This window comes from Lonchura striata, chromosome 3, assembly GCF_050655825.1.
Source record: "Lonchura striata isolate lonStrDom1 chromosome 3, ASM5065582v1, whole genome shotgun sequence".
Classification (NCBI taxonomy): domain Eukaryota; kingdom Metazoa; phylum Chordata; class Aves; order Passeriformes; family Estrildidae; genus Lonchura; species Lonchura striata.
This window is the reverse complement of record NC_140705.1, coordinates 12,329,781-12,357,034: the sequence shown is the minus strand read 5'-3', so window position 1 is coordinate 12,357,034 and position 27,254 is coordinate 12,329,781. Positions and strand designations below refer to the sequence as shown.

The window sequence follows — 27,254 nt, the reverse complement described above, 5'->3', positions numbered from 1 at the left end:
GCTAGCAGAGAGCCCTGGGCTATACTACTTTACTGAATAAAAATATCAGTGCACAGACTCAAGTCTTGGACTCCTGGAAGTCAGCAATCCTTGGCTGTTAGCTTGCTCTTGATGTTCACTGATCCAAGCCTGCACAGGACTTCAGAAATATAAAGAAGGTCTCAAGGCAGTATCTATGAACCTGAACCTTTCTTAATTGAAGAGCCATTTGATACTTTCCCAGTAGGCTTTGCAATGTCAAAGCAATCTTGGTCATTGCATATATGCCTTGTATGCCACCCAAAAAGTGCAACACATAACCTAAGTATCATGCCATGAAAATATCATTTTGGCAGCTGCTCCACACCTTTCCCATTAATTTGTACATTTTTAACCTAGAAATCACTGAAAATGTATATATATCTTAGTGTAAGAAAGATCATATAAACCACATGATCCAGAGGAGATACTAAGAGAAGTATAATGGATGTGAAAGACCTGATCAATATTGATACACAATGGATACCACAGAGTCTTAGGCTTGGGGATTAGTCTTGATCTCTCACAGAGCTAGTCAATGAGACCATGCTGGGTTCAGACTTTGTAGCAGGGCCAGTAGAAATAAAACAAGGGGTAAAGATTTTAAACTAATAGAGGGCTGGCTCACATTAGCTACAACAAAGAAATTTTCTACAATGAAGGTGGTGAAACACTGGTACAGGTTACCCAGAGAGGTGGTGGATGCTCCATCCTATGGAAAATTCAGGGTCAAGTTGTTCAGGGCCCTGAGCATACTGACTTAATTGAAGTCGTCCCTTCTCAGTGTAGACAGGAGCTGGATTTTATGGCCTTTAAATGTCCATTCCAACACAAACCTTTCTGTGATTCTATGCTTCTTAAACCATCTCATATCAATCTGTGTCACAATGTCACAGTTTGTAGGCTTCTTTTTTTTGGGAGGTGGAATAATACTGATGGATTAACCCATTGCTTTTTTAAAGTTCCCAAGTCCTGACCCTCTGTCCTTCATGTATGTACCTATGGACATGTATACACACACTGCTGCTACTTTAGATCAATTTGCATGTGTTACACTGCTGACTATCACCAGTCCTATATTGTTAAATTTACTTTTATTATATTTTCTAGACTCTAAAATGGTTTCCTTCTGTGGAAGCTCTCAAAATAGAAAACGGACCTGCCATTGTCTTTTTATACTTGGTCTCCACATAGTTTCCCTCTTTATCAAAAGCTTCAGGCAATTTAAAGGAATCCACAAGGAAAAAGCAGAAAACACTGGAATTAGCATGAGACATTCTATAGAAGGGGGAGGAGCTCTTTTTTTCTCAGTTGCTTGGTAGTTTGTCTGGTTGTCGTTTGCAAGATCTGTATTTGATTAAAGTTTATATCATCTATCTGGGGGATGTGTGTGGAACTGGTGAGAAAAATTCCTGATGAAACAAAGTTTTATAGAAATATTCTTGTTTGCAGAACCTTAAGTGTTTATGTCAAAATATCTCAGGTGTGACAGATTTTCCTTCGACTCAGGGAAGGGTTCTCTTTACTGTAGTTATACTGCAAGCTCCCAAGGTGGGATTCAAAAGGGAACAGATTTATTTCTGTCAAGAAGATAAATATTGGGGAAAAAGTAAGTTATTATGTTATATTACTTCACAGATAAAGGCGAGAAAATATAATCTACTAATGATAGATTATGACAAAAACTAAGACAGAATTTTTTTGAAGTAATGGAACATCGAAAATACTATATTCTCTTCCCATTAGTAGTAACTGAGTGGTTGTAGAAGACAACTTTAGGTAAAGTCATCATGAACTCATTCAGTTTAAATTACATGAACAGATAAGCAAAATTAAGTCAGCAACTAAAATTTTCAGTTTTAAAACAGAATACTCAAGAATAAATTTTAGAACTTATATAAAATTTACTACTAAATATCATAATTCTGTAACTGTAACATGAAAAAAGGGTCAGATAACATTAAAGGGTAAGAAATTATGTTGGTATTTATTTTATACCTACCAGTAAGTGGACAAATGGATAAATGGATAAACCACTTCTTCCAAAAAGAATATGAGAATTAAGCAGAGGAACCCTAAAGAATGAAGAAATGAACAAATATGTAAACAATCCTTATGTCATAGAAATAAGCAAAAGCAAGTGATTTAACTTAAAAGATCAGTTAGACTTTGGAGCTATTGAAAAAATTGTTCACATTTAAAAGTATCTTAGGAAAAAGAAACAAAATTTCTGCTGCTCAGAATGAGGATGTGACTAAAAATAATAAAGCTTTGTTCAAAATAATATTTTTGCTACAGGTCTCAAAAATCATGAAGTGGAACATGGGGCAAAGGCCCGCATCTAATACAAATGGGATGGGAATGATCACAGCTCAGATGTGAGAAAAAGTCAAAGATCTCATTATATTTAAATAAAGAAACAGAATAAGCACCAGGATAACCTCCAGACTGAGTAAGCTGTCTCTGTAGAAAAGACAAATGAGAACAGATGCATTTGATGGCTAATTTCCAGCTGAAATAAATAACAAGCTAAATAATTTTGCAAGGAATTAGAGACTTTTTAACTGTGCATTTTTTTGAAAGCTGTCTTCAAAAAAGGCTAATTTAAAGTGGAACAGATACAGAAGGGTAGACTACCCACAGGTAGTAGACCTAAAGACCTTCACTGGTATTGCTCACTGAAATGAATACTGAGAGAATATATGATTTCTCTCCACAAGGATATCATGGAGGCTAGCAGCAGGGAAGGAAAATTATTATTTCAGATAAATGGCAAACTTGGCACAAGAACAAGTACAGACAGAATAGTCAAGCATAAATTTAAGCTGGAAACCAGAAGAAACTGTAAGAACCAGAGAAGGGAAGTTATTCCACTCAATCATTCAGTAAGAACACAAGAACAAATATCTACTCATAGAGACAAATATTTTAGAAAGGCATTTGGTAATGTCTGTGATTTGCCTATACTGGAGACGACCAGTCTTAGTATCATGAAAGTGCTCTTCTGATCTTACGTTCCTGCTTTTCTTCTCAAATTCGCCATCATACAAGTTCTTACTGCCGTGTGTCTAATTATCTCATACCACAGTTGCAAAAATAACAGCTCCTCTCAAATTCCTGAAAAACCTGTACTGCACACGTAAATAAGCAAAAAATTATTTACACAGAAGCCTTTTGATATATGAAAACTGGGAATCAATCTGGATTTTGTGCCTGAAAGAAGCTGCTATTCAAGTTGTTAGCCTCATATGCTGGAAAAGTAAAGATGTTTGCTGGCTGTGCATCATCACTAAGTAGTTGCTCTAATCATAAGAGGGAGATTCATCCCTTTAGATCTCTCTTCTATATCTTAGTAAGTCTCTCTAGGTTCACTTTACAGACAAAATAAAAATTAAGAGATACCTTCAGTGCTTGATCAAGTCAACTTGTTTTATATGGCTATAGTTGAAAGTATGGGATGAATTGTACCCCAAACAAGTCCATTTGCTTTTCTTTATAAAGAAAACACACAGAATTTGTATCCTTCTGTAGCTGCATCAATACTCATACCAAGGCATGTTTTGTGGTACTGCTGCTTGTTGATCTACTCTAGGAAATTGTCAGAAAGGTCCCTGTCCTGACTTTTTATCTCAGTCAGCCAGCACTCCTCCTGAAAATTCCTGGGACTTAACATGGGCAGAAACTGTTCCCAATAGGCACTTTGGTTGCTAGTGGAATTTATTGCTATGTACACAGACTGCTCTGTGCCAGTTGGCTTCCACAGCTGAGAACATCCCTGGGTACATTTTGTTTAGGAGGATGGTGTGGCTGTATCAGACAGACACCAATGAATAGTGTCTCCTCTTTTGGAAATGAGAGAAGTGTCAAGCAGCATAGTTTTGGGTATTATTTTAATGTTTCAGTGATTTCAAACAATATCAGTAAAGCCAACCAACATATGAAGACAAAGTAGGATCCACTGGTCAAAGGTAAGAGAATATAATAGTTCAGTGAAGTGTGGCTGTACTGAAGTTGACAGTCTCCTAAAAATTCTGGATTTAAAAAAAAAAAAAAAAAGTCTATTTCACTTTAAAAATAACTAATGCTACTAATCTAGATTTTCTTTAGCTATTTATTCTCTTGGTCATATACTCACAGCTGCAAATTGTAGCAGTTTCTTCCTTACCTAGGTTTGCCAAGTTGGACATTTGCAACAGACAGCTTTAATATCCTCTTAAAGTGAGAATGGATTTGATATTTGAGAGCTACTGTCTTCACGTCTTCAGAATCAAAACCAGAGAAAAAATGTAGTGATGTCACAAGATCAGTTGTTGTATTTCAGACAACTGATGTAATTTTGTCTGCCCATCACCACTCAAAGCTAAAGAATGCAGAAAAACTGTAACATAATATTAATAATGAAAACTTTTTCCCCCACTTTGAAGAAAAGAGTTGTGGTTCCTGATGAAAAAGTAGTGACTAATGTCAGGCTTGAATGAAATTACTTTCTTTATGCTATTTCATGGGGTCCGTGTGTATACAGCAGGGAAACAATATGCACAGTACTGGTCAGAAATAGGACTTAAACTGCAAAAGCTGATTTGAACTCACAAAAATTAATATCAGTTTTAATAGGCATTGTGTTTGCACCAGGCTTCCCTCTTCAAAGACAGTTGACAGAGAAGAGGAAAGGCAGAGGGAAATTGTATATTCAAGATCACATATGAGTAAAAAACTGCACAAAAAAATCCCATCTCTCCTGACTCAGTCCAGTAGTGATTTTAGTTCTTCAGATTTCTTAAGAAATCAAAGATACCAGCTGTCTACCAGTACAGTATTAGGGTATATAATAATGCAGATCATATTTACAAAATAATACAGATTGTGTAGATATACCTAATTAAGTTTTAATGATTTACTTTTGGTACTAGTCAGTCTGTAATGACATAGAACTTCATAAAGCTGCAATATTTACTTCAAAAATGGGGTGAAAAGTTAGGCACTTCATCTGTGCTCAGTTTTGCATTGTTGTTAGTACTTTGTGGTAACACCCAAACTAGCTCAGCTACATGTGCAAAAGCTGTGATATCTGTACTACAGACATACGTAGAAAAAGTGGACTATGGTTAGAAGCTTATTATATAAAAATAACATGAAATTTTTGATAATTCCTTAGAACTTTAGTTTATTAATATACTTTAAAATTTCTCCCCTGCTATCCCAGTAACAGACTGGAGAATCACTGTTGATAACAGCATCATGGATGGTGGATAAGTCATTCATGATGACACCTTTGTTAGGCTTTCTGCAGACCTATTTATAGCACATTTCCTTCTGCTATTGTTCTTCTGGCTCTCAGAAAAGTAATTTACCAGCCCAATAAAGGGATAATTGCTGGACCTAGGCCAGCTGTGGTTTCTCTTGAGAACTTTACAGCAGCCAGGATGGGAGAGGGAATCTGTTAGAATCTCTCAGTCCTGTTGCAGTCAGGAAAGCCTAAGGGCATATATCACCTCATGTGTGGCTTGTTCTGTTTGCTTTTACACTTGGCAGGGTCCTAAGACTCAGGAATGCACATCCTTGAATAAAAACTATCTATACAGTCTGAGCAATCGTTACATCTGATTAGGAAGCATAAAAAGAAGCACACATGTGGTTGACTCTGTTCCTCTGATGTCTGTGGCTTTTTGCTGACAGGAAGGAAATCCTTTTTAAAACTTATTTTTTTAAGAGTTCAAATAGATTTCAAACCATGTGAGCCAAAACTTGCTCTCATCTACATCCATGCAGTCCTGTTGACTAGACAAGAGTGAAGGCTTCTCTACAGACAAAACCATCCTTGCTTTGTTTCTCTGAAGCATTTCTTAATCTACATCAGGCTTACAACAAAACATCCAGACTGTTTCACAAAAAATGTCCCTCCTTTCCCTCCTCCCCCAAGGCTTTATTAAGTATGAGTCTCAGCTGGATGAGATGTCCAGGTGCCAAACAGGGTTGTCCAGAGATATAAGGCTCAGGGAATTATGGTCTTCTCTGTCAAGTGGGTTTGTGTTTTCTGAGCTAGCTCTCGAGCTGTTAAGTATGTCTCATCATGCAGGAAAATACAAAAAGCATGCCTGTGAAGCATCTCAACATTATGCATGGTTTGCAACTGCAGGGAGGTGCCATCCATGCAATGGGTAGGGCCATGTGACACCTCAGCAAGTACAGACCTGCAGCGTTTGAATTATAGAATGAGTTATGTAAGTTTGAAAAGACCTCTAAGATCATTGAGTCAAGTGTTAACCTGGAATTGCCAAAACCACCACTAAACCATGTCCCTAATGTATAATTGGAACCTTATAAATTTTAATTAATGAGTTAGTTTATCCTCTTGCATCACTGAAACCTCTTTGCATTCATAGGCATGAGGCAAACACATCCAGTGTCTTGAAAATGCCTACTGTCTCCTCTATGGGACCACAGGAGTATAGATGGAATGCTTGCATGGGAGCTCAGAAGCACATTTCAAATACTCCCCTAAGTCACTTAGATAACTAACAAAGCTATAAGATTTCTGAAATTCAGTTTCCATAGATACTTAGACCTGGACCTGTTCCATGCAAATTTAAGCACTTTATTGAGACAGTTAGGAAAGATCTCCAAAGTCTTATCAAGATGTTTTCTATTCTGGAAGTGCCAATTTCTCTCCGTTAGCTACAGAGCAAATACACAGTGATTTCACTTCTGGATCAGGTGTTTCAATGAAACACTTACTTTTAGAGCTGAGGCCAAAGTTGGATCTTGCCTCTTTCCCCTTCAAACTGCCTTCAAGATCCATTTTTTGGCACTGAAAGACTATTACAAAAAATATGGCATAACAAGAGATAAATTGCATTATTTTCCGCAGAACTGGAACCCCATCCATCAAATATTCCCTGACCTGTATTTATGCAGTTGATTATTTCTCTGTAAGTCATCTTGCACTTGTCTCTCCTAGGTAGCATCCAGTCATCCACTTTTACCCAGATTAACCTGCTTGAGAACATTTGCAATTCTCTGTTCAACATTTCCATAGTGTTTTTTAATAACATGAACATCTGTCTTGGGTTAGAGCTAGAAATAAAATATATGAGAGGCTATCTTTGTACTAGTTTTCTGTCCATTTAATTTAGAAATTGCAGCAAGTTTTTTCCATTGATTGTAATAGTAGGAAATTGTTCATTAATATTTAGGTTTAGTAGCTATATTTGCCAAGTCTGGCACTTGCATAAGATGATGCTATAATAGTCAGAAATAAGTGGCTGATGTCAAGAAAGGAATCTAGATATTAGGAGAAGAATACTTCATCTATCCTTTCATTTTATGCAATTATTACAATCAATAAATGTTTGTGATGAATGTCTAAAGATTTGTCTCAACACAGACAAAAAAAAAAAGAGATTTTTCTAATTTTACTGCACAATCATTTTATACTTATGTAATCTGAAAGAGAAATTATCAGAACTTAAGAACAACTCACGGAATTACTGCTTGCATTACCAATATACCCTGTTATCTTAGTACAGCATATAAAGCATATACAGGTCTAATATCAATGAAAAATGTTTCCTGTACAAGAATGAAGTCAACCAGAACTGTTAACATGTAATTTAACTGAGAATTTCGCACACAGATCTACATTTTTTCAGTATTGCTCATCCTGTCAAGCATGTTTCATTAAGTACTTAAAAGAAATGTCAATTTTTGCACTAACAACTTGTGAAATTCCTGGACATTTGTGATTTCCATGTGAAAACTATTATCTTTAAAAAAAGATATGTATTCTTTTCCTCTTAAGGAGACTGCATTTCTCTTCCTAATTTTTCAACTTTCAAGACTTTCTTTGCTTTTAAACAAACATCTGTAAGTAAAAACTTTCATTAAGTGATCCCTATTTTAGGATTCATAATGAGAAGAGAAAAGCTGTGTGATTTGAGTTGTTTTGCATGTTGCTGCAAATGTTTTACACCTAACTTACCTCATCTCTCAGTAATATTCTTACTTGATTTCTAAGGGAGCAGGAGAGTAATGAATGACACACAACAGCCTGATTCCCCTGTGTCACAGACTCCACCCAAGAGCTTGGTTTGGGCACACAATAAAAGGCACCATACACTGTGACTACTCAGTATTTGTGACAGAGCAAACTGATAATGCATTTCCTAGACTCAATGCAATTTTACTGGCCTGGATGACTGTGTAGTCCTCATTATTAACATATACCCTACACACTGTTGAGTCTCAGAAAGATGCTAAGCAGCTGGAAGCTTGTTCTGAGTGCCAGAAAGGAAACAGCTTCCCATACACGGAATTTAATGCAACAGCAATCCCTACATTTTGGCAAGGAAGCGCGCGCGTGCGCGTGTGTGTGTATGATGGTGGTTTAAGAAACTATAAATCTTTCTCATCTTGTGTCAAAAATGTCACTCAGGATGAAGGCAAGGAGGGAGTTTCAGTGCCAGCCCCTGACTTCTGGGGACTTGATTTGGCAAAAGGACCACACTCTTTGCATGTCCTTTCTCTCCTTCTTCATGCTGTGCATCATTTCAGCTGACAGATTTACACAGGAAAGCTGGCTCAGCAAGGCCTGCCGTAGTTGGTGGCAAACAAGAATATGAGGGAATTAACTTCTGGCCTGCTGACAGTGGCTAAATCTGCCAAAGCAGAGCTGGGTAATTTGGTTTCTTTCTTTTGTTGATTTTGTGCCAGCCCACAAGAGAGGATTAAGCAGCTAAATTCTGCATGGAGAACTCTACCCCTTTCGCTCAAATCCTATTGTCTTGATAGAATGACAGTAGCAAGTTGTGCCAATCTCTAACATCTTGCTGGCATTTCCCCAGAACATATCAGCTTTTGGTCTCTGAAAAGAAGGATTTGTTAAAGAACTAATGTTAAAAAGAAATGAAAAAGGACAGAAGAGGATGAGAAGCCATGGAGTAAAAGTTTTGCCTTGTATTAATTAAAGGAACAAAGTTCTCTAATCCTGATGGAGACTCTACAATGAAATGTGGGTAAGTCTCTAGCTCTCCTGTTGTTGTAGCACATTAAGAGTGTTCGTTCCCTGTTATCCACAGTATTTGTTTAATGCAGGAGCTATTCCCTATTGAGTTCTGAGAAGCTTTGCATTCATTTCACTCATTAACATTGGGTAGAGAACCTCCAAAAATAAGGTCTTAATTTCTCTATTTGCAAAGTGTATTTACATCACAAATAAGCTAAGGATGAACATTTTTTTCCCCAAAGCATCAAACCTTCTCTGAAAGTGAGATAAGTTTAAGTGCTAAGGAAAGTGGGCAGCAGGGACAGTAAGGTTTTTGATTTTCTGTCCCAAAGTCAATATTCTCTAAGAAGACTTAGGTCTAACAGGCTTCCAGATTGAAACCATCAGAACTGTTAAAACCATCTCATCTGACTTCCTGTGCAGCACAGTCCTGAGGACTTCAGGAAGAGATTCCTGCCAAAGACCTTGCAGGGAGTTAGGAAAACATTCCAAAAAGGCAGGTCTCCATACAGTGTGACCTCTTTAGACCACATTTTCTGTGTAGGCAGAAATGTTTTGCAACCAGGACTAAATTATTTTTCTGAAAGGTAGGAAGGACTAGACTTGCACCTATTGCAGTCCAGCAATTTGTACACCTGAGCCTGAAGAAGCCTGAAAACAAGTTTAAGTCCTAAGTAATGTAAGATTCCTATGCTTTTGCAGCTTACTTTTTAAAGTATCACACAGCTTCTAATTGAAAGCTCCAGTGTGAGAAATAAGGAATCTAATGACACTTTCCTTTTGACTAAGTAACACCCATGTAAAAAAAAAAAAAAATCACTGCAATGTTTCTTCCCTTATTTTCCCTTATTATTTCCAGTGTGCCTTCTACAAGATATGAGGAGTTCCACAGAATTTTGTCTCATATTTCCTTGGCTGCACTCATAATCTAAGAAAATAATGGGGTATCTCCCAGACTAGCTCTTCTACTTAATGCTATATTTAAGATGAAACTATTCTAAGTCAGAGCATTGTCTTTAGAAAAAAAAATTTCCAATATGACATCTAGGTAAGAAAATATCCTTTGATTAAAACACACAAATGAAAACAATTCATAAGTCCTAAAGCTGATATTTTCCTCTATTTATTTTCTTCTCATTTAATATTAGTCACTTATCAATTCTAGAACAAATATTTTGATGAAGACAAAGAAAGCAGATCCAAATCTAGATTTCATTAGTTTAAAATTAACTTTGCCTTTTCTGTTGTATAAATGTCTCATCTATCTATAACATTTACTTTATTCTAGAATGTTATATATACATATATTCACACAAATATTTATATAATTCAGATTCCTAATATTAATTTCACAGAATTTCATAGAATTTCACAGAATTAACCTTGGAAGGCACCACCAATGGAGTCATCTGGTCCAACCTCCCTGTTCAAGCAGGCTTATCCCAGAGCACATGGCACAGAATTGAGTCCAGAGTGTTCTTGCATATCTCTAGTAAGGGAGACTCCACAGCCTCTCTGGGCAATCATTTCTAGTTTGTGTTCACTTGCACAGTAAATAATTTCTTCCTCGTGTTCAGTTAGAACTTGCTATGCATCACTTTCTGCCCATTGGCTCTTGTCCTGTTGCTGGGCACCACCAAGCAGAGCCTGGTTCATCCTGACACCTTCCCTTTATATAATTACACAGATCAATGAGGTTCCTCTCAGTCTTCTCAAGGCTAAACATGGCCAGTTGTCTCAGCCTTGTCTCACAAATGAAGAGCTCCAGTCCCCTAAACACCTTTGTTGCCCTCCAGTGGACTCCAGGAATTCCATGTCCCTCTTGTACAGAGGAGCCTAGAACTGGACACAGCATTCCCGATGTGGCCGCATCACCAGGTCTGATCATCTCCCAAGACCTGCTGGCCATGCTCTTCCTAGGTTTAAGTAAATTTAATCTTAAAAATGCTCTTCCAAATTTTTGAAAAGTGTTTATGCAGGATTTTGAGATATGTTTTGCCTTTGCTTAATTAATGAAACCATTCAAATAATGTTTTTTTCTGAGGAGAAAGAAAGTGGCTGCAGAAGTTTGGAGCAAGGCAATAAGTGAGGGAAACTAATGCATCACTGACAGCATTCTAGTTAATTTAAAGGTAAAATTCTTGTTTTCTTTGTTCTGGTCACTGTTTCTCAGCAGTCTTGAAAAATAATTCATTTCTATTGGAACTATATTATTTTTCAATATTAACCAATACCAGAGTCTCAGGAAATAATGCTCCACAAGTGTAAAAGACCATGGCAACTAGACTATTGATATGATAATCAAACCTTGATTGTATAGAACCTGAACACTTTTACCAACCTTTTTCCCTAAACTATCAACCTATCAAACCTATCAACCCTCATTAGTATCTCAGAAGCATATACAGCATACTTCAGTCATGATGGGACTTTGGTACATTTTTATGTTTTTAATCTGGGCTTGACCTCTTACACACAGGTTAAATAAAATTCTGCTGAGCCAACACTTTGGCCTTTCTGAGCAAATTTCAAAAATAATTCAACTATTAAGTAGAGAGATGAAAAATATTTTTAAAATGTTTTCAGATATATTGACTTGAAAGTAACTTTATTTTTAATTTAACTCTATTTTAATTTCACCACTGTCAAATTTTGAGTGCAATATAATATTTATTCTCTTATAATAAGGCCATTACTCTTAGTATATTTTCATCTGGGAAAGGTTTTTTGTATTTATGGACTATTATTATGTTACTGGTGTGAATTAGATTGGACATTATAAAAATTTGAAAATATGTAACAACATATGTAAGATGTTTCAGTATTTTCAAATTTATTGTACACAATCTTATAATTTTCTGCTGATTGCTAAAAATGAATGAATATTTGTTAACTATATTTGAGCTGAAGGCAATTTACACAAAAATATTTGCTAAAAACATAAGCGGTTTTACATAGAAAAATCTGTCTTTTGCCACATAGGCAAACTGCATTCTGGTACATCAAGCTGCAATTATTGCAATTGCACCAATTCCATTCAATATTATAAGCTAAACATTTTGGAAATTGTCATCAGATGTTTTATATTCATCTAGTTCTGCATTTGAATATATATAAGTGAAGGTATTCATGATATAAACATCACAGCCTATAAGAAGCAGGTTATCATGACACATAATAGCTGTAAATCAAACAGGAAGGGAAGGACTGTGCAGGAACTATAAACTGGCAAGAGACTCAGGAATGTCATCTAGAGGTCTTGTTTCACACTCTCTCTAGTAGTTTCTAACCAGGTAGGTTTGTCTGATTTCATGGAATCCAACCAGGAAACAACAGAGTAGAAGAATCAGGGGAACTTCAGCCAACAAAGGACTGATTTCATGAGGACATGGAATGAGTATGAGCAGAGTTTGTGAAGTAGAATAGAAAGGAACTGTGGAAGACAGCAGAGGACTCAGTATCCTTTATCTTGCAATCCAGTGCAAAAAGTGGAAGATCTGAGAGGTCCTGGGTATAGTAAACCCTACAGGTTGAAGGTAATAAGAGTTACTGCCTCACTATCACTGAGTTGAACACACATTGTTAGATTTAGGAACAGCTAGAGATTCATTATGTTGTTCTTTATGTCTTACTCCACAATATTGTTTTGAGCCTTACTTTCTTAAGATGACTGAAAAACTCAACCAAACAAAATAAGTCAAAGCAATAATACCATACCATAATACCCCACCATAATACCACAATTTTAGAGGTTACTTGACATTGAAAACACAAGAGCAAAAATCTCAAGCCTTTTGTTGCCCTTAGCTCATCTGCATTGGAGAAATTAGACTCTCTTGCATATAAACCTTGTCTTGCATATAAAAAAGATAAATTCTGGCAACACTACTGTGGTGTATCACCTTATCAGTATATGGGTGGAAATTCAATTGCTTTGAAGAATTAAATGGACCATTAAACTAACCATCATGGAGACATGGATGGATTGACACTCTGCAATGGTATTTGAATTAGCCACTTTGCTGTCTCTGGCAAATGTTTCTAATTTTTTTTCTGACTTAGCCTTAGGCTGATAAGAAAAGATAACATGAACCTAAGAGCCATGGCAAATTAGTTTATCATCACTACTAACAGTACCCTCAAACACTCCAGGAAGCCTTCCAGCAAGGATTAACACTTTAATACAGTTGCATCTAACATTTCTTGTGTTCATTTATCTAGAATGTTTACTGGCAATGTTGAGTGTATTTTATTAAAGGTATCTGCACAATTACCTTGAAGGAATAAAGCTTAAGCCTATTAAATTACTAAACATCCAAGATCCATGGTGAATTTAAGAGGCTTGTTTCTGTTTGGAGGAATAGGAGCATGGATTACCAGATGCACAGATTATAAACTCACTATTGCTCATTCATGCAAATTCCGGTTTGAATCATGCCTAACTTCAAAACATATCACAAACTCCCTTTATCTGAAAATGTGAACAAGAAGCCTATGAGAATAGTATCCAGAGGGCTTCCTGTCACAGCTGAACTGATAATATTGTAGTGAAAGAGAGTTTCATTATTCCATGTCTTCATGGAACTGTAATATTATTTTTAAAAATTGTATCAATTACATTTGAACTGGCTTTGTGCTGTTGTTTCCTCTTTATTAATTAATATTTTCTGTGACCCTCATGCAGCATTATGGGTATAGTTCTCTGAACACATACACTCAGCATCTGCATTTTACAGAAAAGGGTAGTGCTATCAAAAAATGATTTCATGGCATTTCAAGGAAATGCCAAAGACATGAAACTCTTGTTTAAGCTTTGTGCTTATTTTATATATTGCAGCTGACCTCATGGTTTATAGCATTATAAGGAAAATTTTCTTTTGCACAAAACATTTTCTTGTTCATGTTAAGAACTTGCTAAAAGACTTACTTTATCAAGTGTAGACATTCTGGGTTTGCTCCTACAAGAGCAGCAATTTCTTATAACTGCTGATTTCAGTTCTCAGAATTAAGTCCTATTTCAGGAAAAGCAATATATAATTTATACTTCGCCAACTTAAATCACAACCTCTCTTTTTCCATTCATCCTCTACCATTAACTGTCATGAAAAGTCCAAAGAAAATGTTTTGTCCTTCCCTTAGAGGAAACAAAAACAACTTAAGGAGTATTAATAACCAAGCAGATATAATTTAAAGCAGTGTTGGGAGAGGAACAGTGCAGCCAATAATAACATCATAGAAAGCTGGTATCACTGTACTATTTATGATCATAGAGTGAAATATGGTGTTCCTTAATCAGTAACTCCTATGGAAATTCAATGAAAAGACACTATTGCCAAAAAGAATGTTGTATCCTCAAGGTCCTCTCCAGTGCTTACGTGTTGGATGCAGAAAGGATGGTTTTCCACAGGAAAGTGTGATGGCCCCCAGGCAGCCTCTTGCTCTTCCCTGCCTCATATACATGGACAAACCATGCATTCTGTACTCTGGTAATTCAGTTTAGATAGTCTAAAATTAACACATTGTTTAACTATTTAATTGTCTTTGGGGTACTTGCCTTCACCACTGTGTGAACAGAGTATCTTCGTTCTTATGTAAAAAAAGACAATTCTGAATACATGTTGTTACCATTTACAGATGGCAAACTTTCCATCTTACCTTCCTGGGATACTAGATGTTATAAAACAAATTACTGGGATTTTTTTTCTGCAGTTGTTTCTTCTGCCTTCAACATCTGCAAATATTAAGACAGAATAAGTTTAGGATTTTCAGCATAGATGGGACAATGCCCTTCCCTGAAGTTCTAAATATTACAAATCAGATTCCCAAAGCTGGTAGATACAAATACCTAACTTATGGAGTTTTTGACTCTAGATACCTTTCTAGTTATGAACAGTACAGTCTCCATGGCCTATTGCCTTTGAGTGCTCCAAATACTCATATCCATGAACATAACTTCAATTTATGAGTCGGGTCATATTGGTAAATGGAAGCCTCCTTCCTAAGAAATATTCAAAGGACACTTGACAGGATTGCATTTCCATTTTCACTTGGAAATGCTGGCATCTGAAAGTCTGGTCCATTTTGAATAATCTTTGGGAACTTCCTTTCCTTTCATGCAGGTAAATCAGGGATAATTTAAAAGCAAAGTACCTTTATAAAATGCAAGTCAGATGCTTTCATCTTCATGACCTCATAATTAACTTTCCATTGTGAGATCTTCTTGGGTTATGGCTACTGATTAAAAGGTGAAAGGTTGAGGAGAAAGTGAATGGCAGGGAATTACATGCTCCCTTTCCTTTTAAAGGCACTTCCTTTACAGCAGTTATGATAAATACTAACCTTTATTCATGTTACAGGTCTGAATTGGTGCCATATGATGATGAATTCCTATACAAAGACACGGCAGGACCTGATTAAGAGTTAAAAAAAGTATGAACACAGATGGAAAGAGAAAACTTGAAACTGGAAGATGGCAGGGACAGCTGACAGCATTATGTTTCCAATGAAGAAGGGTAAAAAAATGTTTGGGGAAAAAAAAAAAAGAGAGAAAACTGTTCTTTTAGCCCCCGATGCCCACATTTCAATCTGGAAAAAAATAAGAAAGCTTTTTTTTATCCAGTTCTGTGTAATGTAACAGAGATGGATGAATCACATGCAGGAAGATTTTTTTTTACTTCAGCACATCAAAATAGATTTTATTCTTTCACTATTCAAAATTATATAAACTGCAAGGTCTATATATGTGCATGTACCTCTTCTAAATCCTGTCTTCTGTAGATGCTCCTATGAACCTCTAGGTGAGATTTCTGAGCATTTAAATCTGACACTTTGAATCTAAGGGTTTGAATTCAGTGTTTTCTGACACTCATGTGAAGCTGCTAACAGATTCTGATTTGCTCAGACACAGCCTTTACCAGGGATTGCTGTAGAAGTTCTCTCAGCCCAAAGATAATCCAAATTTCACCAAACCTCTGAGATTAATTCTTTCAATGCAGCATATTTTTATTTTGGTTGTTTGTTTGTTTGCTTTGTTTGGTCATTGTTGTTATAGTTTCTTTCCCCCTCCCCAAGGATACTGTTATAATGATGATAGAAGCAGAAGATGAAAATTTCTGTCATGCTTTCAAAATTTTTTCCCAAATGTAAGGTTTTCCCAAGACTAAAACAAAAAATTTAACTTTAAAAAAGGAGTTAAACAAATGAGTAAATTAACAATTGGGCATCTTCTACCTTTGTGAAATTAGTTCCAGAGTAGTGATAATCTCTATAGAATAACTCAGGAATTTCTTAAATTATGTACAATCATGTGATTTTAGTCAGAAGAGTAGTCTACTGAGTTATTGCAGACATGCTAAGTAATTTTGTTTAAAAATAATAAGTATTTGGGCATCTTAACAGTTTGGTGACTGAAAAAAGTGGAGTGGAGCAAAAGCCATTTTTCAATTAAGCTGGTTAACCTAATTTATCTTTCAGTTTATATCTGCTATTTATTTTGCATGGTTAAGAAAAATCCTCATGCATATAAATTGTAACCAAAATTATATTAGTCTTGATTTTACTGAAATATATTGTGTATAAAAGTTTACCAAGGCCTTTAGAAAAATGATTGAATTGCCTGCACTGCCTGGTGCACCAAAAGTCTTCAGAGACAGCATTTTGGAAAAATTATTTCATTTCAAAGCTTTCCTAGTTGTGTTTGTTAGGTTTTGTTTTTTCCAGTGGTCCTTTGTAATTTTCTTCACTCGACATTGTATATTGTGGCACTATAATAAATAGACATGAATAAAAGAACAGCCATAAAGATGATTAAAGCTATTGATTCAGAGACTGAATATACAGCTGATGACAATATTAAAAGGGCTTCAATACTGATAGCCAATAGTAGGATTTGCTAGCAGGGATACAAGACTGGTTACACAACTGCAGCATGTGGACAAAAAAATCCCAATTAACAACAGTTCAGAGAACATGGGAGTTACTATAGGGGCGTTTTAGTATTATTCCTTGAGATAGCCTTCATTTATATGTTATCCTTTGGATAATGTTTATAATTCAAAAGATGTGTAACAGAGAGTACCTGTGAATGGATTTAATAATCCATTGTTAAAAATAAATTATTCTATATAAATTTTACCTTAGAATTTTTCGCCCTGGCTTTGAGGAAGACTGATGGCTTTTCTATAATTTATCTACCCTTAATTCCAACACATTTGAATTTATTTGGAAGTAGTTCAATTAATTCACCACCAGTGGCCAGTAAATTAGGTTAGAGAACTAGGTACTTTCTGTCAACAGGACTGGTTTCAACCTTCTTTGCAGTGTTGATACTCTAAATCAACCCAGTGAATAAAATTAATCTGATTATGGTTTAGCACAGAGTGATTGTTCTACACCTATAACTTGCTTTTGCTGTAGAAGTGGTTCTTAAAGTCTGATTTATTTCTTAGCTCTGTACACAGCCTATGGCTCCTGTCAGGCTGAAGGGCCAGCATTGACTTTCCATTGCCAGGGACAACATCCTCTCCTCCTCTTTTTTTGATTGACACAGAAGACACCATGTGAAACAATGGTAGTGTCTCAGGGGGAAACACGGCATCTGAATTCTGTTGCTTTTGTTGGCATTTCTTGTGAGCCTAAGAAGAGAAAAGTTTAAAATAGTCTCCCTTTTTATTTCATCAACAATTTCACATAAGAGACAACTAAATTAAAAAAAAGACCAAAACAAAACTAAACAAAACATAATTCTATATTATAGGTTTGACAGTGCTGCTTAGGAAAGTTAGAGTTAGGCTATATATTCTCTGACAGAGAGCAATGAATAGAAATCAAACCTAGAAAAAAAAATTATGCTTGCATATATTGTAGTGTGTGTGAAAGATCTGTTATATTTCTCAGGAACTGGATATTATATTATTTTGTAGAAGTTTATTTTAGATTTCCATAGACCATCTGAATTAAACTTATACACATATATACACACCCTACTGTCTGTTGCCTTAGATATGTTCTCATGAAATTGAGCACCTAAAATTCTCACTTAAAAATTCTCCTTTGTTACATTTAGAAGATTGAAAAGTTCACATAGACTCTTAAAAAAAATCCCCACTGGGGTCCTTAGAGAGGAGTTACAATTTTTTGAAGGTCGCAATGTCTAAATAGACTTGTCCAGGAATGAACATTTTTTTGGCATCTACCTAATTAAGTTAAAAGTTAATAAATTCCCTTGGTTGCTCCTTTCTTCAGGAAGCATGCAAAAAATGCATTGAAGTAAGGAAGTTCAAGGTTTCAGTATCTGCCGCCCTTGGTCTTTCTCAGGAATTCTTTAGCTGATTACATGCTTCTCCTTTCAACAACATAAGCTTTGTATCTCATGTTTTGTAAAGGATCATTTCCCCAACCACCTCTCTAAGGCCGCTCTTGGTCAGCCAGAAAAGTTAGCATCTGGATGTATTTCTACCACATACATTTAAAATGCCCAAGGGAATGAATTTTCCTTTGATTATTTTAACTAAAGTAATCTTTATAAACATTCTTATGATCTTACAAATGCTTTTTCTTATGTGCAAGAGTTGAAATTCTTTCAGATTTCAGTGTTTCCTTTGAAATTTTTGCTTTATTTTCTGAACCAATACATTTTTTCCTTTTTATTAATAATGACAGTCAATGAATAGCAAAAAAATCATGTAACTGAACAATACTTACCTATAAGATGGGTTCATTCTGGCATGTTTGGAATGCTATACTTCATAAGATGATATAAGATCTGGATTTATCCTTGTGTCAGCTCCACACTAACGCAAATCCATTAATTTTGATTAAATTATGTCTTATGCCTAATTTATGTCAGTGTAATTGAGGAGGATTAGGGCTTAATTATAATTGTACATAATTATCCATGATTATAATAAATGCCAACATTAAGTCAAAATAGTAAGGCTAAACTGTTGGGGATCCAAACTGAGATGATGAGTTGCAGTACTTAAGAGATGTCAAGCACCTGCAATATGTAGCTGAGGGTAGAATGAAACCCCTAAATGCTGCGCTTTGGATTTAAAAGTCCAAAACTGGTGTAAATTTTTTACTATGCAAAGAACAACAGCTATTTCTTCATTAATAATTTGTGCACTCAGAAGATACAAAGGATCAGATTAGGTTTGTGAGGTCTTGGAGTGAGTGGGAACATTTATTAAATGTGAAGATCCTAAATTAAAACTTCTGAGCACTTTCCTATAGTTTTTCACATATCTTCCCTTTTATCTCATATGAAAATTATCCCAAAGATTTTTCTCATTTCATCTGCCTAAGGGTCTTCACCTTGACTTGATACCAAACTTACAAATATTTAACTTTTTCTTTCCTATTTTATACTCATAATAGTGTATATAAATAATAGACCTATAAAGTCTATATAAATAATAGGCCTATTCAAATTCTTTTATTACTCTTGAGATTAAAAGACACAACAGCTTATTTATTTTCATCACTATTTTAAAATATACTAAGAAAAATAATTAAAACCAAGACTGGCTTAAAGAATAAAATTTTTTGAGAGATTCATCCAAAAGTTGCTTGGTATTATAGTAAGAATTGAAGGATAAAGAGAAGGTTAAAATATATAGACTGGGGTTGCAAGACAAGTCAATGGAATGACTGAAGTCCAACAGCTTTTTCAATTTTCATAAAAGTTCTCAACTTTCTTCTTTTACCTTTGAGATAGAATATGACACACAAAGTGCCTACAGATATTTCCTAGAAAATATATGTTTTGAATTTAAGAATTTATATTATTTTTATAAGTGTTAAGATCACATTTTTAGAACATTATTTTCAATATGGAACAGCTACTAAGATTTTCTTTTTCTGTAGTGTTTGGTGTCCTTGCATCAATTTCTTAATCTTTAGAGCTGAATTTGCTTAATATGCCTCATAATCACTGCTGAATTCTCTTGTTTTCTCTTCACCATATATTAAGTGTTTTCATATGTTCTCCTCTCTAATATTCTGCATTGATATATATATTTTAAGAAAGGCAAAATATAGACATTTTTCCCAACCTTCTTCTGAATTAAGGCACTTCCCTCCCTCCCTTCTATCACTGTAGTGTCCACAGAGCTAATATTTACTTAAGATATTAACCCCTAGACTGATCCTTTGAGGTAGGAGATATCAGGAGAGTCCCACTACTAACTAGGATGTCTGAGTAAAATATGTCTTTCACATATCACCTTCCTCTTTTAATACAAAAAATTGCAGTGCAGGGTGGTTATAGCTTGCGCTAGCTGTGTAAGTTAGCCATAGCTGGGGAACATCTAATGAGTGTGGTCCTTCTGGGGACTTCTATTCCTTGTCAGCCTCTTCAAAGTCCTTGTAACTTTGAACCAATCCTTCTCCTGAGCCAGCACTTCCTAAGGAACTGGAATCCATCTGCTGCATTATCTTAAGGCAGATTTTGGGACAGTCCTTTGTGTATGCTCTAGAGCAGAGGTATCGATTCCTTGTATGTGTTCTTCTAGAGGACAAATGGTGCTGTCTGTGACATAGACACTTAACTGCTTCCATGAATTTAGGACAGGTGGACATGGAATGAACTCTCTGGGCAAAAGCCACAAAAATATCTTGTGATGGAAGTAAGCACTCAACCTGGATCTTTCAACTCGTAAAGTCCTCATCTTTGGGTTACCCATTTTGATTCAATTTTTTTTTTTCCTATCTTATCTTGGGATATAGAATATAACTTGAAAAAAAACAACTTTTGCACTTTTTTCAACAAATTTACTTTTTTGTCTTGATCCAAGAAGAAAAGAAAAACCTCTTAAAAGCTTGTAGATACATAGTGAGTTTTGGTTCACTTCTATATAACTATTCTGCTTTTTTTTTTTAACTTTTTTTGACCTTTATGATAATTTCAACTGGGATAATGAATTTTACATTTAAAAAATATTGACATATAATATTCTATGCATTTAACATTTAAAAGATATTTTGGAACAGGATGTCCATATAAAGTTCTATTTTAAAAGAAAATTATTTTTTAACAGCAATATATTCCTTTGGAAAATTCCAGGTCAATCCATCTTAAATCTGTTCTTAATTAATATGTGACATTGACATTCCTTTCATGGCCTTGGAAGCTCTATCTCCATGAAATATTTTATCTATGAAGGCCTGGTACCTCTTTTCATGTAAACCCATTTGCATTTGAATACTCTTTGGAGGAAAAAATGCTGCTGAGTTGCTGAATTTTTATTTGTTTGTTTGTTTTTAATCTCATTTACTGTTACAGAACTGTATGAACAACAACAATTTCAATTTGTTACCCTGGACATTTCATTAAAAAAAAAAAAAAAGAAAAAAATTAGTTAATTTCTAGCAGTAATGAAAAGGTGAACCTTCTAGTAAATTGGATGGATAACAAGGGAAGCCGATTAGCAAAAAGAGGAGCTCAGTCACTGACCTTACAATGCTTCTTTATCTTTTACATTCATCTCTCAGGCGCAGTCCAACTCTGCAACATAAAGCCAAAGCTATGGTACAAGTATTGTATTCCCTGAGGAACAGCGTATTACTTGTATATGCTTGGTTGCTTTTTTGCTGTGAGCTTCTGAATCATATAAGAAACAGTTTACTCATACATTTACCCTTTATTTAACATGCTTATTGAATAGGCAGGAATCTTCTTAAAGGACAGAAGTATTAAGATGTAGCTGACACAGAAAAGAGAAGAAAATCGTAGCATTACCATTTTCTAAAAAAATGGTCAAAGATATTTAATGACTAGAGAAAACAAGCAAAAGATGCACATTTTAATACCTTTGAGAGTTGATGTAGCATCCTACCAAAATATGAAATAAAACATTGTTAAATAATCTGGTTTATACTACTATGACACAAGAAGAAGACAATATCGTATAAGTGGGATGCTCAACTTTTTACAAGAAAGTTATATCCTGATGGATTATTTCTCACTGTTTTTTTACCCTAAGTTCTTTCTAAGTCTTTCTTTCTAAGTCTTAAGATATGTAGGTAAAACCATCTGGATTTTGAATCTATTACTCTGGGAAAAGCATTTTACTCATCATTTTGTTATGCCTTTTTTTTCCCCAGGAAAAAAAACAGTTTGCTTTGGTAGACAGAATAAAGGACCTGTTGCCACGTGCTCCCTGTACTATTCAGCTATAACCTGCACTTGTTTCCCCCTTCTCAAAATGTGCTATAGAAAAATGTATGTATGATCTGATCCTCTCATGAGCCCTGTTTATTGTGTCATTTACATTTTACTAACTGGTAGTTAGCTCCGTGGGAAGCTCATAAGCCATTACAGTCAGAAGCTGAATATTGTTTCATGCAGGTTCAACAGTTGCTGGAATCCTGCAGTTATTATTATTCTTTACTTAGGAGAAAACCAAAATAAAAAAGAGCAGGAAAGTAGGAATATAAACAAATATTTTTGGGAAAATCTAAGGTCAGCTTCTGTTTTGTAGTCTGCCTTCATGTTAGATTGTCATTTCTTGCTTTTCGTTCTATTGGTTTATTTGTGTTAAAAGCCAAAGACTTTTTTCTTAAATAATCCTAAAAAAAGCCCTTTCAGATTTCTTCATTAACATGATTTTCTCTTTCCCCTCAGCTCTTCTACTTTGCATTCTACAGTTCATAGTTATTATTTAGATTTGTACTTACAGAACATGAAAGGCCATTGCCTTTTATATAAGGGGTCCCATGCCTGAGTGGGCTCTCTGAGCAATTCTCTAATATTAACTAACAGTAATGAAAATCCTGATAAATAGAGTGATTACATTTGACCATGTCAGCAGTCAGCAGGATTACATTTGACCAACATGCCTAAGCCATTAATGAGCATAATTGTAATAAAATAATTTCTATACCAAATCAGGGCATACGTACATGTCTATACAGCAGCCTTAAGATATGGGATTACATATGAAAATGAATGAAATAAAATTGTTCTTGCCAGAATTGCAGTGCTTTTTCAATTCCTCTGAAGTAGCTGGCATGCTGGCTTCCCATTGTAGCTGGGCAACACTGGAATGAGGTCAATTCAATTTAACAATATTTGCCAAATATATGTTCAGTCCAGACCTTCCACATGTTGTTCCCAATGTGCATTTGACATAACCCATGAAGACCTGGGCTAGAAACCAATGCTATCTGCATACAAAGATCAGCACCAAGTTATTTTTTTTAGAAGATATCTCAATCAGCAGGGGACTCCACTAACTTTTTTTTTTTTTCCACAATGTGCCCTCATTGCCTGTGTGTTTGAAAAATCAGACATTTGACTGATCCTTTCATCTCTTACAGGGGGTTTGCAGGGACCCTCTGAACTAGGATGACAGGATTTGGAACCTGAGAGTTGGTGCTCTTTGTTTGTTGTGGCCTATCACCAGTCAAATCCAGTGTGTAGGTTAATAAGGCTTAAACTTTAAGGGACCGGTGAGCACCTGATTGACAAGCCTGTGAATAAAAGTGCAGTGGGAAGTTTTGTGTTTGTGAAGTTAGTATGCAGGGAGACACAACTGAAGTTTAGAATGAATTGCAATCAATTATATAAAGGCAGGGAATCTTGTTTGATGACTTAACATCAGTTACTGAACTTCAAATAAAATTTCAAAGTATTTCACAGAGTTCCAATAAAATTCTAAGACATGGTTTAAATGATTGTTCATCTTTCGTTCTTTATTGTTTTGTTGTTTTTTTTTTTTAAGATACATATTTGTATCAGAATTCGCAAAGCACCAATATATAACATATAATGAAGTTCCTACTATGTATTAATTGGAATAATCTATCTATTAGGATTAACAAAAGAAGGTATTGTTCTACAGCTCCTTAGAAGTTAAAGAAGTTAAAGTTCTACAGCAGTATAGTGCTTCAAGTTTTCCTAGACATGTGCCTCCAATAGTTTTTATTTTTAAAAAGTTACATCCTGTGCTTGAGACACTCTTTCAGGGTTTTAAAGGGATCCTCTGGGACATGGTACCCAAATCTCAGTCACCTTCAATTTCATCCATATGATTTTTATTTCCACATGTGGTTGAAAATCACAGCCTCACTTGTCTTTATGTATAATTCTAAAGTTGATTAAAAATTTTTAAGCTATGCTGACTTCTACCAGAAAATACAGTTCCACTAAACCAAAAACGTTTGTCAGGAATCTGTTAATACTGGGATTTTAAAATTTACAATTATTATAAAATAAGAAAGTACTCTGATCATGTTAATAGAGTATCACAAATATAATTTTTTAAAAATAAACATTAAATATTCAAGACAATATTTAATATTTAATATTATATCAATATAATTTAAACAAAAATTTTAGTAAACTTCTTTCAGAATTTCTGTTCTACAGAATGTTTGATTTTTTTCATTTTTCATCAACATTGTGAAAAGACACAGAAAAGTGAATGATTCAAGGAATACATCCTCTTGAAAGTATATTTCTACTGTTGCTCCAAATAATATCTATAACATTTGCACTGAAAAATCCAATGTTCCCCATATTAGAGAATACAAAATTATTTTATAAGTAATTTAAGGGGGCCAGTTGGGGAATTCCTACCAAAATTATTGTTAGAAAATGAATTTTTGTATGTGCTATTTTGACACACTTTCCACCAGGCAGGTTTCTCGGACTTGTAATGGCTTTTATTGTCAAAAACCAGAAGGAAAAATCTACTCACTGAATATAGAGTACCAAGTTTCAGAGCCAAAAAAAAAAAGGAGGGTCTGATTTCAAAGCATTTCCTTGTGTTTACTCACTTTATGGTGTGTATGTAACTGCAGGACAAATGGGGAGCTGCTTTTGAATGTTTAAGAATGTTTTCTCTATTCTCATTGTGATCCACTGAGCTTGAGAAACCCAACAGAAAAACTGATTTGGAAAATGAGGACACAGTAGCTGTTGTGGACATCATCTTCTTGCACATGTTATCTTCTGGGAGAGAAGGAGAAGAGGAGAACAGGAGGCTTTCTGCCCTTGTGGCATTAGAGATTGTCTCTTTAAACTCACCATTCCAAAATGTGTTACTGAGATGAAATCTGAGCACTGACTTACTGAATTTTGCAGACCATTTTAATAGTGATGTGGGTCATGTTTATGCTGTGAAGTGCATATACATCCACTTCTATCCAGGATGCATTAAACAGAAATAAAGCAATATTGATACTGAGCTTAGACATCTGCCCAGTGGCTTACTTTTAAGAGAAGGCATTAATATTGTCCAGTTCAACATGTTCTGTCATATAGGAATTATGGAATTTAAGCTTCAAAAGAAGGTGGAGTCAGGTCTTACACTTTTTGAATAAGTTGTCTAAGCAGATGGCTAATGTGAAAAGGGCTAAGAAAACATTGATTAGATGTATGATTGCATTGGACATTGGTAACATGAAGTCCTCTGCTCCTACTGTTTGGGACCAATCCTTTGAACCAGATACTGGTTGTGGTGTAAAGTCAGGCAATCAGTTTTTTTCATGGGGACTTTCCCCTGCAAAACTTGTTGGGAGAGGAAGACAATTTTTTCACCAAGTTAGAGATCAGCTATTGCAATGAAACACTTAATGTTTTATATATGAAATGCAAACTTAAATGATTAAGATACTTGTATTTGTCTGAAGGTGTTCACACTTACCTTTATAATCACAAAAAATGTTATGCAAAACTTGTGCAGTCACCTTGCTTTTTAGCTGTCTTTTTAAGAGAACAAGAAATTCTTGATTACACGCCTCTGAACAGAAGGGGATTCCACATTTTCTTTCTGAGTGAACACAGGTACATAATTTTCAGCCCAATCTAGGAATTTCATTGAGAGTGACATCTCAGACATGACCCCGATTTTAGAGTTTAATCTAATGCTGCTTCCAGCTCCATTGTGCATACAGGATAATTGATGATTTTCCATGAGTGTCTTGTTTTCTCCATTGCATATAACATTTTGCCTTAGCCTAATCTAAGCAGTCTGGATCACCCTGCTGGTGAATGTCGAGTGTCAGTTGCTTACTACTGGAGATGGCACAGAATTATCCAACAGCCCTCATACTGGCCAAAATCTGTTTCTGGTTGCCTGCCACATGAGCATTTATGTTGTAGTTAATCTACTTGCAAAGCATGTGATTGGACATCCACAGTTTCTTCGTCCAGTGCTGTTTTCCCAATCCCCTGTGTTTTAGAACAACCCACATGAGGCAAAATCGGTTTTTAGCAGAAATATTTCTGCTTTTTCTTGTTTGGGAAATGAGCCCACATCATTACCCTCATTTCTTTGCTTAATATCTATAAATGAAGACTCTCAAGGCTGTGGGATACTCAAAATTGTTTATGTTGCATTTCTTTGAATACACAGGATTAGTCTGGGGCTTTTCTCTCACCCTAAATTGGCACGGGCTGGGTTATCTGCCCAAATGCTGGCACTTGTGCTCGAGAGTCAGCGCCTTTGATTCATGAAGCTTTGGCTTTGATGCAAGCATCCCTGTTACCTCTTGCACTAAGGATCTGGCACAACCCCTGTTGGTACTTCCATGAGGACATACAATGTTCCAAGTCTCCCCCACTGCGTAGACAATTCCTTAGCGGGGCAGGCTTTCCAAACACATTGTTTTAAAGAAATGAATCACTCATTCGTGAAAAATGGGGAAAAAAGAGCACAAATACCATCAAAGGAAATTCAGGGGTTTGCCGCCCACATCACTGACATCATGCTGCCAAGCCAGAGAGCACTGAATAGGACTCCTTACAGAGTCCATCAATGCCACTCTTTAAATGGCAATTGCCTGAAGGGGCTGCTGGTTTGTGATATGAGGTACTTCTTCCTTGGCAGGAGAAAGGCAGCAAAGGCTGGGATTTCAGCACAAGTCCCCTCAAATAGCAACAAAACACACGGCTGTTTGCCCTGCCAGGATGTCTCTTTTTGAAAGGACTCTCTTCTGGGTTTGGAAGGCAATTAATTTATACTAGGATGAAATATTTTTTAAAAGGAAAAGACCTGTCTAATCATCAGAAAGAACTTCCTTTATTAAATTGGAGATTGGATAAGAGAAGCTATGTGGACTTCTTATCATTTATGGACCAATTAAAATAGATCCAAGTGAGGTCTCTCCGAGTTAATCCCAGAGCTGGTGTGCTGGGGTGTGTGATGCAGGGATGCACTGAGCTGTCTGGACCCGAGCCAGCTCACATCTGACGTGCTGTTCCCACATCAGACAGGGCTGTGCCCAAGCT

The 27,254-nt window shown here is 35.6% G+C and overlaps 1 long non-coding RNA gene across 2 annotated transcripts; it reads left to right on the top strand.

Moving 5' to 3' along the window:
* The first annotated feature begins 1,845 nt into the window (after window positions 1-1,845).
* On the top strand, window positions 1,846-27,254 carry LOC110467975 (uncharacterized). 2 transcript variants are annotated; one of them, XR_014953578.1, is made up of 4 exons: window positions 1,846-9,029; window positions 11,064-11,151; window positions 15,376-15,448; window positions 22,124-27,254. It is a non-coding gene; the product is annotated as an uncharacterized LOC110467975 (long non-coding RNA). The 2 variants fall into 2 exon arrangements; XR_014953577.1 differs by having other exon boundaries at window positions 15,376-27,254.